Source organism: Rousettus aegyptiacus, unplaced genomic scaffold (assembly GCF_014176215.1).
Source record: "Rousettus aegyptiacus isolate mRouAeg1 unplaced genomic scaffold, mRouAeg1.p scaffold_m13_p_5, whole genome shotgun sequence".
Taxonomy (NCBI): Eukaryota; Metazoa; Chordata; class Mammalia; order Chiroptera; family Pteropodidae; genus Rousettus; species Rousettus aegyptiacus.
This window is the reverse complement of record NW_023416308.1, coordinates 24,351,327-24,364,259: the sequence shown is the minus strand read 5'-3', so window position 1 is coordinate 24,364,259 and position 12,933 is coordinate 24,351,327. Positions and strand designations below refer to the sequence as shown.

The following is a 12,933-nucleotide window of genomic DNA, read 5'->3' as shown; positions in this document are numbered from 1 at the left end:
CTCAGGTTGGAGAAGCGAAGGCCCAGAGGAAACGGAATCATTTTATTGAGACAAAGAAAGGCTATCTTGCTGGGGGATGGTGACCAGCTCTTCTCCTATGCCTCTGCATGCCGAGCAAGGGGAAACAGGCTTAGACCGAAGGCAGGGCTAAGATTAGAGAGAAGGAAGAACTTGGCAGTGAGGGGTGTTGTATAACCTACTTTTGGAGCCGGTTGGTGACTGAGGAGACTCCCACACTCCTGGTCTGGGCCCAGTGGACGTGTATTTGAGGATGGTCTGGCAGGCCGGCTGGGAACGGAGGAGGGGTCATGTGGGCCTTCTGTATGTAGCCTGATCTTTTTCAGTGTCCTCAATTTCCCGTTGGAAGTTAAGTTTCCAAATTTTGGAGCTGGCAAGGCAGCACCTCCCCCACTCACCACGCACTGCACCAGTCTTCTGGGCTGGGTAATAATGCCTGTCATTTCCTATCCCGGGGGAGTGGGGCTGCAACCGCCCTGACAGCCCCGAGGGATTGAAGGCAACTAAAAATAGTGCATTAAATATAATCTGTTGAGGGGCACATTTGCATTGCTTTCTTTCCCCCATCTCCTGTCTCTTCATTCTTCCAGGCAGGCCAGGCCTGGGTTCGCTCTGGGCACCAGGAACCAGGTTCTGGGCTCCAGCTGCTCTCATTTTGTTGCCGCAAGTTTCTCTAGACAAGACATTGGAGGGAGCAAATTCGAAAGTACAATAGAGGGTCCCTGCCGCTCCTTCTCACTTCCCATGGGGCTGTCTGGGTCCTTCAGGGTCTGCAGGTACTGGGAGAGGAGGCGGAAGTGGGGGAGGCAGCGTTGAAAAGGAGAGCCAGCCCGGGCTGCGTTCTCCCATCAGCCACTTCCGTCTGCTGCACAATCTCTCCAAGGTTAGATATTAATTAAGAGCAGAATGACAGTGAGAGCTGAGCAGTGACACTTTCTGTCCCAACACAAATGCTAATTTCCTTCCTGGTATAAAGTGACTTTGGAGTGGGATTGGCAGCCCAGGGTAAATAGCTGGGGAGAGGGAAGGAGAGGAGGTGAGGGAAGATGGGTGGGAGCCCTGCTTCAGAACCATTCTGAGGAATGAGGCAAGAGTGCTGGAATTTGAGGGAGAGGAAGAGGGTTCATCAGACTACAGGGGATGGCCACAACTCAGTCCTAGTCCCTCCCCACTTTAGCAAGAGTGATCTAAGAATTTGGGGTGGAGCTGGCTCTCCTTGCATCTCTAGGGCAGAGTTCTTTTTTTTTAATTTTTCAATTGCAGTTGACATTCAATATTATGTTAGTTTCAGGTGTACAGCATAGTAATTAGAGATTTATGTAATTTACCAAATGATCCTCCTAAAAAAGTCTAGTACCCACCTGGCACCATCCATCCTAAGGCAGGGTTCTTAACCTGCGATGTATGCACTGACTTGGGTGTTCATGACACCCTGGAAATTGTTTGCAAAACTGTGTGTGTGCACATACATAACGTTTTGGAGAATATTGTGAATTTCTATCAGAGCTGGTATGATGCTCCACAGTGCCTCCCTCAGCATGTGGTACCCATCTTTGAGTTCACCTCACGGTTCAAGACGGTGGCTAGAGCCTTAGCTAAACATCTGCCTTCTAGGCAGGAAGCAGGAGAAAGATAGGGAGGGAGAAGGGGGCAAAAAAGCTGCACTTCACTTTTCTGTTCCCCTATTAATGGGCTATCCCAGAAATCCACTTTCATTTTGCTATCTACACTCGCCTTCGAAACCAGGTGGGAGATATGGTCCTTGAGCGGATCATATAGCAACTCCACACATAAAATTGGTTTTTCTGTTTATGAGAAAAGGAGAGAATGGCAGACAACTAGAAATTGCTGCAGTCTCTGTCTCACTAAAGGTCAAGAATGTTGGATTTGGAGGGTGGGGCACAGATCTTACCATCTCTCCAGGTTTTCTTGTGCACTGCCCAGACAAAGCTGACCAAAGAAAAAGGCTGAGCGTCCAGGTGCCCACTTTGTCTCTAGTCCCATCGGCCACTTCTGAGTTCACAACTGGTCCTCAGAGGCTGGTCCTCCTGTGTGAGGTTGGCAGGCTTAGCCTCTGAAAAGGGTGGCTATTTGAAAGGAGGCTAAATAAATGGGTGATTGTTCCATTGAGGAACATGGCCCTCCAGGGGGCTTTGTGTGTGTCTACAAACAGCTCTGTTTGGTGTCTCATAATTGTCTTTTTCCCTGGCAGCACTTTGCTCCTCACAGCTTGGAATTGGTGCCTGAGGAGAGAGAAGACGTTTTTATTTCTTAAGAAAAGATGTAAATAGGGATGGGTCTGGAGTGTGAGTGTCAGAGAAATGAATTGGACCAGTGTGAGATTCCACTGGTTAAGGACCTGGTGGTCAACTCAATTCAGTTCATTTCTCTGAGGTCTTTGTGCCTTTGCACAAGGTGTTCCATCTTTTTGGAGTGGTCATCTCATGGTGTGGTTTTAATCCTCTTCATGAGTCAGCACCATGAAATTATTCCGATTTCCCTTGCTCACACTCCACCCCACTCTCACCTCTGCCTCAGGAAAGTTCTTGCAGTTCTGAACATATCTTCATTACAACTTTCATCACATAGTTTAAAATTGTTTACTCGTCTTCCCCCACTGTTCTAAGAGCTCCTTAAAGATAGGGAATGTTTTGTGATTACCCATCACATACAACTCTTGGTAGAGCTCAATATGTGTTTGATGTGGATGAACAAGTTTTAAAAAGCGTTAATGAGCATCTACTGTGAGCCAACTATTCTAGAGGTAAGAAGGGGATTAAAAAATAAAAATTGCATAGACATTGGCTTCTAGTAGTTCATTGTCTAGTGGGGGTCTGAAACAAAGATAATAGTGATAAGGTGCCATATTTTTAGAATAAGGAGGGAGAGATGAATAGAACGAAGGAGGATCTGGGAAGGTAACAATGGTTTGTTCAAGGCCTTGAAGGAAAAGTCAAGTCCTCACCTTCAGGACAGTGACTGGGGAGAAGGGGCAAGGAGAAAGGAGAAAACATGAGCCATCTGTGGAGATCAGGTGTTTAGCATGGTTGGAGAATTGCTATGGAATCTAGGAGTATTTCTATTTGTTGCATTCGGGTGGGGAAACTGGCGCTCTGTGTGTGTTAGGTTGAACACAAGGCCTGACCTTTTTCTTGGAAGAAGATTTTGTTGTTTAGTTCTTGTACTTAAAGGTGCTTGTGAAGGTGTCAGGCCCCAGAGATGGTGCTGTTCATGGAAGAGGAGGCAAGAGGCCTGAGTGGGGCGGGGGTCTGGGTTGGGCGCCACCTTGGTGTGAGTGTTTTGGAGGCACTTGGGAAGGAGGTCCCATGCTAGGTGTTCCCCCGCACCCTTCCCTTTCCTGTCTTTCTTAAAATACCCTGTGTTCCTGCAGCAGTGCGGCTGCTGATCTAAATAAAAGCAGCGGAAATGCAAATGGTCAGGTTCTCCTAGCAACAGGAGCCAGCCCACGCAGGGCGTGTGGAGCAGAGCAAAACTGTCCTGGGGCTGTGATGCAGATGGCTGGGGTGAGGAAATCTCCTGTTACAGCTTTGCCCCTCTAACTTCAGAGATGACCCGTCTGGTTGGAAGCCACTTGCTGTGCAGAAGAAACCCTCCATGAACTGGACTGGGGCAAAGGGTTGCGTGCTGGGGAGAAGGTATAGAGTCGGGGAGACAGCAGTTGCCCTAGTTTAAGACATCTCCTGATGTCAGTGGTAGGACTGGTGCCTCTCAGAAACTGACACTAGGGGTCTAACCAGGTGCATAATTGAGAGGGGCCTGGTTTTGTGTGCATGTCTCTACGTGTCCATTTGGATCAACCCACGGAGCCTTATCATTCCTAAAGTTATGAAATAAAAGGAAGTGTAAGATGGCTCAGATTCCAAGATAAGGGGATCAAAATCAGGAAACTGCAAAGACTCTTAAAGACACTTGGTTTAATCTTCTGTTACAAATGAAGAAACAGGTCTAGAGAGGTAAATGACTTTCCCAGAACACAGATCTGATTAGTGGCAGAGGAAGAACCAGAAATCAGGTACCCAGGCTGAGAGTCATTCCATTTTAAGTTGAAGCTGCTGTTGGCTCTCCTCTGCACTCACCTAAGCAATTAGAAGTCAGGATAACCTTGTTGGGCCCCTGGGGTGGTGGTGAGGAAACAGTCATCTTAGTCAATCAAATAAGTCTAAAGACATTTGAGAGATAAGTAGGGCCACCCCTGTATAGTGCCATAGACAGTAATCACCTGAAGGTGAAAGAGGCATTAGCTAGGGCAGAAACAGAAGGATGTTACTCAGGGCGCACACAGCTGGTGGTTTCTAAGCACAGGCATTCCATGGGGTCTCTCAGTGGGACAGGGCAGGGAGAGCATTACCCTATTGACATGATATGGGAAGAAACAGGAGAAGGTGGGGTGACTTGGTCAAGGGGACAGGTCCAAGTGTGGTAGGACTTGGAACAGAACCCTGGAATCCTGGCTTCCTGGCTCCCACGGGGAGAGAAGTCCGTGCCCCAGGCAGTGTGCTTTCCTATTACAGAAGCGGCTCTTATTACTTCCTTCTGCCTACAACGTCTCCCCCAGAAAACACACAGGGAAAATAAGGGTTCTTAGCTCCAGATGAGTCCTGGTGACTTATGTACATGATCCATTGTGAGGATTCCAGGGTAGGCAGTGGGGTGGATTACAGCGACGCGCCATGTTGGAGAAACAGCTGCTGTACTCAGGGCTTCGTTTCAGAATCACTGATGACGAGTGATCTGTGCATCTGTGTGCTTCACTTCCCCACGGCCCTGTGGCATCCTGTGGCCAAAGCCCAGGAAAGATGCCCTCAGTCCCTGCCTTCTCAAGTTGCCCCTTCTGGGCCAAAGCCCTAACTGAGGGAGTCGGTTGGTGGCTTGAAGAAAGAACATGGGTTTTGGTGTCACCAGCCTGGGACCAAAATCTAGCTTAGTCACTAAGTCACTGTATGACCTTAAGCAACTTACTTGGCTCCTGAGAATTGGATTCTTCATCTGTAAACCGAGAGCATGTTTCTGTCTCGTGGAATCGTATCTCATAGTTGAACGTGAGATGCTAGCACAGCCAGACATACAGCAGGCACTCAATGCGTAGTGCTTTTTGCGCTTCTTACTTGTGGCTGCAGTTGCTCAGGGACCAGGTGGGAGTTTCTACTGCTATTGCCAAGGCAGGGAATGCTATTTTCCAGGTAGTCCAAGATGGGGCTCAGAATGCAATTCTCCCGCACACGAAAAGTAGTGTCATTATTGATTACATAGCTTTTTTAATGGACTGATTTGGGAATGTGACCTCTGTGTCTGTTTTTCACCATTGTGTCTCCACCACTGGGTATAGTAGTCACTCTCTAAATAATTGTCAAGTGAATGAACAAATGTGTTGTTTATGCGAGAAAAGGCATTTTATGTAAAAAATGACCAGCTTATAAAAGAATATTGGAAATACGAAGAGTTCCTAAGTTTGGTCTTCTTACAGAATCTTTTTGAGGCCAGGACCAGAGAAGTCAGGTCGGGATCCAGGGTGGGTACCTGATCTGCTAGTGGGTCTACCTAGCCATAACCTATAGCCCAGGTCTGGACAGCTTCCTAGTTTGGACAAGGAAACAAGCTGAAGTCATTCATAAAAATGGATTTGAGGGGAAAGGTCTTCCCAGGGGCTGTTGGGGCCAGTAAAGTAGAGTCAGCTTTGACCTTGGCAACTTAATCTCTATCCTACTCTTGCAGCAGGTGAGGGCACATTCAATCGAGATCTCTTCCAAGGACATCTCTTAGTTGTAAACATCTGCCCACCCCACCATCTCAGTCTCTCTGCTTTCCTCTCTTCTCTCTTCTCTCTTCTCTCTCTCTCTCTCTCTCTCTCTCTCTCTCTCTCTCTCTCTCTCTCTCTCTCACACACACACACACACACACACGAGTTTGGATATTAATTGTACTATTTTAACTCCAAATTCTGTTTTTTAAATATGTGCAGTTCTGGCTTATTCATTGTTCTCTTGTTGCTGGAGTTTTCATGAAAGTCATTTCCCATTGCTGAGACAGTAGCTCCCCGCATCTCTTGGGGGCTTCGCAGGGATGTTGGCTACCTCCCCTCCCCAACCCCCCCAAACCCCATAGGACCTCCGGGAAATCACTGTTACAGCTGTGGTCTCAGTATGTGAGGTCCTCAGGGGATTACAGCCCACTCCTGCTGGGAAGAGTGCACCTGCTGAGCTTATCTGCAATCTCCTTGAGTCCTGAGACTCACTGCAGTCAGTGTTCAGATCCTCTTTTGCTTCCTACATTGAATATACTGTAGATTTGCAAGAAGAATCAGAATTCAGAATCCCTAAGTGAGAGACAAAGTGTTTGGCCTTAGCTTTTTCATTTCTAAAATAAGGGTATTCGCTCTCTGGAATCAGGCTGGCTGATATTGTTATCTGTGAAACTGGTGGAGAGTAAGAAAATAGTATTTTTCTTCTTGGGTGGGAAATCAGGTCATCCTCTCCAAAGGTACAGAATACTCCCCTGAGCTGCGGAGAGCAGGTTCTGGTTTCTACCCAGAAAAACTACAGAGGAAAACTGTGACTGCCTACTACTGAGTATCAGGAGGAAAAGCGGAGATATTTTTAACATACGGAATATCAGTGAACAGAATGCGAAGGAACTAGAAACCTTATTCCAATAAATATGAAGCATATGCTCTGCCTAAAGCAAACCCAGCTTTTGCTATATACAAATTTCTTAAAGGAAAAAAATGTCGGAAATTGCAGAAATATCTGGCCATAAGTGGGCTACAACCACTTGCTGCGGGAGACCTGGAAGGCTGCACAGATGGTGTGGCAAAAGTGACTGGGTCTCCAGGGGTGCGTGGGGTCCTTGGCTGCTATCTGGTCCTGCGGGTCTGGGGATTGTTCAGAGCCCTCTGGAGACATTGCCATACACACCATCCCAGTTTGCAGTGTCAGGGTGTGTGTGACCAACCATCCAACATTGTCTCCAGCTTTACTACCCTGAATCCTCAGACATAGAAAGTACATATCTCAGTGGCAGAGATTCCTGCAAAAGATGCACTTTGGGTTTTATGCGACAGGTTCTTCCTTTTGCAACCAAGAAAAGCAATTTGTATTCATCTCATTAGCGAGGCTCTAGTAATTGGGGATATTAGTTTTATGGCTAAACCTGACAAATATTGTAGCTCTCCAGTAGTGGGTAATTGCTTCTCTCTCCTTTTGTGCTGCCAGATGGAAAGGATGTGTTTGCCATTTTCATTAATACAATTAGTACCTTAGCATTGCCCGCCCCTTCCCGACCGTACAGTCCCGGGGATGGGTAGGGGAAGTGGGGACAGAGCGGAGGCTTGCTGGAGACCCAGGTCTCCGCGGTCCCGGTCGTGAGTGGGCTGCCCAGGGTACAGGGAGGGAGGGCAAGGCTGCCTGCCACATGCTAACCACGACAGTAAAAAAGCCGCCGCCCATTGTGTGGTAGAGGAGAAACAAGTCGTAACACTGCCTGAGGCTTGCACCACCCATCATCTCCGCCCAGGACAGCGCCCGCGCAAAGGGAGCCGTCCTTGCTCCCCTGAGGCCTCACCGGGAATGCTCAGCCACTCTGCTGTCCCCACTTTCCCTACTATCCCTCACTGTCCCCAATGTCCCCATGCTGGCTCTCTGTCCAGGGCGGTGGCCCTGCTGCGAGGGGCCCCGGCCCCTCGGGGAAGGGCAGGCAGCGTGGGAAAGTCTGCCCTTTTTCCTCCTAGCAGGAGCTGGAATGAAGCTCAGCCGCCCAGCCCCTGCAGCTCTCCAAACCGACCCCCTTCCCGCGTCCCCACCACGAAGGGGGCGCCCTGATTGGATTCACTGAGTTCCGGCCTCCCGGGCCATTGCAGCACCGACTGGCAGTTAGGGTTCTGATCCCTTTCTCTCTGGAGAGATCCGGACAAGGGCAAGGGCGGAGTCTCGATTCCTCTCTGCTGGTCGCAAAATGAGACCCGAGGTCCACTGACTGTTCGCTGGACGCTGACAACTCTCAGGGAGACGGGGCCAAGTGGCATCGCCGCAGCCAGAGGGAAGGCGAGACTAACAGGGTGCCCTTTCCACTCCTTCCCTCCCTGCGGCCTCTGAGTGCCGACGTTAGGGACGAGCCCAGAGAGAAACCACCTCTAGGACAGCCATACTCTGCTCGGAAAAAGGGACGGTGGTTTTAAAAAACAGTTTTAAAAGATCGTCCTTGCATATATCAGTGGCCATAGCCACTACATTGTGCAGGTTTACCCAGGACATCATATTCTTTTTCCCCATTTTGGGTCACTGCCTGATACCATTTTAGCCAGAGGTGGCGCTGCAGGCAAAGACAACTAAAATGCTCAGCCGATTACGTTGGGATTTGGAAGAATTTGGGTAGCAGCACGCCCATGGTGCCTAATCCTGGTTGTGTCACCAGAGGACAGGGAGCTCTGAGCTTTGTGTGATCTCTCTAGTTAAAGAATGATACTTCTTCCTGAGACTGGGGTTGTTGAAATAAAGCTAAATGCAAATACATGAGCCTTTAGTTGTTTCTCTGACTAGGATGAACTCATCCTTCCTTTACAACATACCACTGCAGACCTCTTCCCCTACCCTCCACCAAAAGCTTTCCTTGACCATAGCTTTGCAAAATAATCTTTGTGGAGAATACACTGTCTGCCCCACCCACATATCATTGATCAGCTTTGTCCTATACAATTAAAAGTGCCAGGACAGCTCGCTCAGAAGCCTTGCAAAATCTTTTTTTGTCTAGACCTCACTCAAAACCAGCAGCCTTGTTATGAATTTCTGATAAATGGGTAGGAGCGACACACTCATGTGCAATGTGTTGCCTTTAAATCCAAAGAGTCCTGCCAAACGCTCTGCCTTTTTCTTTTTGAGTGTGTGTGTGGGTAGATGTAACCTATTGTCTATTACTTTAGAGAGTACATCCTGACATGAACTAGACCACTAGATCCTTAGGAATTTTGCTAATGTGGCAAGCCCTTGAGCTTTCTATCATGGTACTGATGTAATGGACTGGTATGATGTTCTATAGGATATCAAGACAATCAAGTTTTCTCCAGACTCTGTTATTGCAAAGAGCAGGAGCATTAACAGTGAAGGTATACTGTCGTTCCTGCCACAGTGAAGTCAAATTGCTTCTGTTATCTTTGGTGATAAGAATGAGGAGTGGGAGAGAATTTGTTAGGCTAATATCTGCATACCAGCTTCCCAGTGCTCCTGTTGTTTTCCTCCAGCAAAGTTACCACACTTACGATCAGCTGCAAATGGCACCACCGATTAAGTGTGTGATAATCTACAGCTATTCTCCAAGACCATCTGCTTTTTGCAAGAGCCAGGAGGGAAGTTAAATGGGAATGTGGTTGGAATCACACCTCTGCCTCTTTCAAGTCTTTAATGGTGGCACTAACTCTGTAATTCCTCCAGGATAATGGGTTTGCTCTTGGGTTGCTAGCTTGGTAGGGGATAGTATGTTGGGGTAGGACAGTTCTAGGCCTCTCTTCTGGCCATAATAGACTCCAGTCCATGGACTAGGAAACCAATAAGAAGATTCTTCCAGTTGCTAAGTATATCTATTTCATATATGCCTCCTGAAACTGGGAACCATGAAATAGATCCATGGTCCCACTGGACTTAGAAGAAAACTCCATCTCTTACCTGACTTTCATTCTCTGATTATTGAACCAAGGTGGCATTTCAGGTTTTAGAATTAGGGTCAGTTCAATTCATTTCTTAATGCCTGGAAGAACAGAGCATCCCCAGACCTCCTGAGGGAATATGGCTAGGGTGTGGTCGAACATGTTGCTTGTAATAGATCAATTTTGGTATTCATGTTCTTTAGCAGTTAGACTTGTTCTCTGTCTATAGTATGCCAGGGAAGTTTTGTCATTTTGTTATTACTGGCTGTAGCTTACTGTTGAGATTGGTCAACCTAGTTGACTATTAATACCACTTCCCAAATGTTTAAACCATGACATTAAATCTTAATTCCCAGTGTGCACTCATTTAAAAAAATTAGGTAATCAGGTCTTAAGTTATGTTCTTAAGCATAACTTCTTGGTCTAAGTCCCTTAGAATCTGCTTAAATACATGCTCCCCAGACACCTGTTGATACAAGACCACGAAGTCCTATAACCCTTTTAGCATATAGTCTGTCTCCTCTGGGCCTAGGTCTTATGTTTTACAATCTGAGCTATGTTGCCATTTAACTCTCCTTGAGGATCTGGAAGCAATGAGGATAGTGGAGATGGTTCCTGAGGAAAATTGAATTTCCTCGGCATAGTTATTGAAAGGTTTTTATTCAATGTGAATGGGGTTGTAGGATATTCAGGGAGGCTTAAGAGGATTTGCACATTTAAGTTCTCAGTCTCATCTGTGTCTGCACAAATGTCTTATCACATATCTTGGGATCCCATTTCTTTCCCATCAATACCCTCAGCTTATTATAAGAGACTAAAATGGAAGGATGCGAGTATTTAATTGAGTTTGCAACTCTGCAACCATTAAAATCATTTTCTAGACTTGGTCCTCATCCATATCAGTCCAGAGACTATAGGAGAAGTCTTTTAGAGTTACCATAGAGAATTTCTCATTTTCCACCTGGTTCTGAGTTGGTTATTCAAGCCTTTCAATATGTTCTTTTCCTTGTTTACTCTCTTTGGAGCCATCGGAAGCAGCCAGCTGACTTCACAATCTTTGTAATCACTATTGTCGCCATGGTAACTAAGTACCACAGTCACTTTATTTCTATTGCCTTCCACCTGAACTTTATTTCTTGTCACCACCAATGATAAGTTGAGTCACTGTGATGGCACTGAATACCATGAATTACCATTATCCCATTTTCTCCTGGAGGTTCATTGTGTGCTTCTTAAATATGACAGTAATAGAATATCAGAATCCTGTTTTAGGGACTGTTTTCTTGGGCCCTTCTTGATATCTATTATTACATCAGTCTAGAGACTATAAAGCAACACATGACACACTCAAATAATGTAATTGAAGTAGATTAATAAAGGGACTATTCGTAAAGATGAAGGTAGGGCTGGTAGATTGCATAACTGAGATTAATTTTTCATACCTATCTTTATCCATACCCTTTCATGTTTTCATTATGGGTTGAGTGTACTTTCTTGATTCTCATTGTTAGGCTTGGTCACATGATGTTTTGGCCAATGTAGAAGTGTGTAGAAGTGAGAGCATGCCAGTTCCAAGCTTAAGAGGGATCACATGTTTTTGTTTGTTTGCATGAGCCTCTGCCACCGTCATGAGAGAAATATACATACTAGTCCAAGAAGGATGAGAGATATGTGGAGCAGAGTTGCTCCAGCTACCCCATAAACCTATGGTGAGTAGCATAGCATACCAAAGTGTGAAATAAAGATACCCGATTGAGCCCAACCTAAATCAGCCAACTTGTATAGCTGACCTGCAGATCTATGAGAACAAGTGGTTGCTTTAAGACCCTTGAGTGGTGGATATGCATCATTAGTGAATCAATAACTACATGATGGTAGGCTTACAGGCTCAAGGAAGAAGAAGTTACTAGGATGTGGAGAGAGTAGCTATGGGAGAGGATTTTTAGCAAGAGCTGTGGCCTTTGGTAGAGGGATAAACAATCCATAGAAACTAAGAAAAGGCAAGGGGAATAAATATCATTCCCTTGCTCTCTTATTATCTAAACTGGAAGGCAAAGGAGCCATTGAGGCAGGCCGCTAAAACAGTTCTCCTAGTGCACAAAGCAGGATGAAGGTCTGGAAAGGAAAGTGGAAAATATCCAATACACTTTGCGTGTCTGAAAATGTCTTTGTTTTATCCTCCTACTTCTACAGTAGTTTGGTGGAGGAGAGAATTCTGCTGCAATAATTCCTTCAGAAGTTCAAAGGAATTTCCAGTTCAATGTAGCTAGTGAGAGATTTGAAATTCTTCTGATCTCTTCTCTTTTACATGTGACCTGTCGTTTCACTGGCCCCACTCCCTTCTCATTTAGTAGAATCTTCTTCTTTTGGTCCTCAAATAGTCACAAATTTTCTCCATGTGCCTTTCAGTGGAATTAATTTCATCTATTGCTATAGACACTAACAGGGTCCTTTCAGTCTGGAAATTATGTCCTTCAGTTCTGGAAATGCTTCTAGAATTATTTAATTAATAATTTACCCTATTTAGTTTTCCTACTGCTCTTCTTTTCCTTAAATTTCTAATTTTTTCTCTCCTATTTTCCATCTTTGTATTTTTAAGTCTTCTTTCTGGAACATTTCCTCAACTTTTTCCTTCAATCTTTCTACCGAGTTCTATTTTAATAACATTTTAAAATTTAGATATGCTTTATGTAACATACAATTCACCACTTCAAAGTGTATGTTTCAGTGATTTTTAGTATATTCACTATGTTGTGCAACCATCGCCACTATCAAATTCTAGAACATTTCTAACAACTACAAAAGAAATCCTGTTCCTATTAGCAGTTAATCTCAATTCCCTCCTACCCCTATCCCCTGAAAATCACTAATCTATTTTCTGTCTCTATGGATTTACTTATTCTAAACATTTTATATAAATACAATCCTATAGTATATGGCCTTTCGTGTCTGGTTTCTTTCACTCAGCATACTTTTATTATTATTATTATTATTATTATTATTATTATTATTATTAGGAGAGGTAACCCTTGGTTGACCTTACAGATTGCAAGGACCTTGTCAACTTACAATCCCTTATTTTTAATTTAAAAAAAAATTTTTTAATACCTGCAGCACCTAATCTTCCTAGGTGGTCTCCCATCCAAGTACTAACCAGGCCCAACCCTGCTTAGCTTCTGAGATCAGATGGGATCAGGCTTGTTCAGGGTGGCATGGCCATAGACAGCATATTATTTTTAAGATTCATCTGTGTTCTAGTATGT

The 12,933-nt window shown here is 45.3% G+C and overlaps 1 non-coding gene across 1 annotated transcript; it reads right to left on the bottom strand.

Annotated features, from left to right (window-relative positions):
• Window positions 1-12,775: 12,775 nt before the first annotated feature.
• LOC118603611 lies at window positions 12,776-12,894 on the bottom strand. Its single transcript, XR_004951230.1, has one exon. It is a non-coding gene; the product is annotated as a 5S ribosomal RNA (ribosomal RNA).
• Window positions 12,895-12,933: the final 39 nt, after the last annotated feature.